The sequence below is a fragment of the Brassica oleracea genome, unplaced genomic scaffold, assembly GCF_000695525.1.
Source record: "Brassica oleracea var. oleracea cultivar TO1000 unplaced genomic scaffold, BOL UnpScaffold00948, whole genome shotgun sequence".
Classification (NCBI taxonomy): domain Eukaryota; kingdom Viridiplantae; phylum Streptophyta; class Magnoliopsida; order Brassicales; family Brassicaceae; genus Brassica; species Brassica oleracea.
The window spans coordinates 32,954-33,433 of NW_013617542.1; positions in this window are offsets into that span (position 1 = coordinate 32,954).

Below are 480 nucleotides of genomic sequence, written 5' to 3' on the forward strand. Positions count from 1 at the left end.
TCCTTCGAGAACTTCGTGCAATCGTTCATTGTTGGCAAAGATAAAGTGAAACTGGAAGAAGTTAGGTCGGCGCTTCATAGTCGGGAATTGCGCCATAAGGCATCCAGCTCAGGGACAGACAATCAAGCATCAGGGTTGTTTGTCAGTGGTGTGAAGGGACATCGAAACAGAAGGACTTCGAAAGATAGGAAGTCGTTTCCAAGAGGTCCTAAAGCATCTGATATTTGCAACTATTGCAAAGAGAAGGGACATTGGAAATCAGACTGTCCCAAGATGAAGGAGCAGCAGTTTGGGTCTGTTGCAGTAGCCGAGGATGAAACCAAGTCTGACGAAGACATCACTCTTGTTGTGCATGGACACACATACTCTTCTAATGTGTGGGTTCTTGATACGGGAGCATCCTACCATATGACACCGAGGAGAGAGTGGTTTTCAGAGTACACAGAGGTACTTGACAACAAGATTAAGATGGCAAACGAC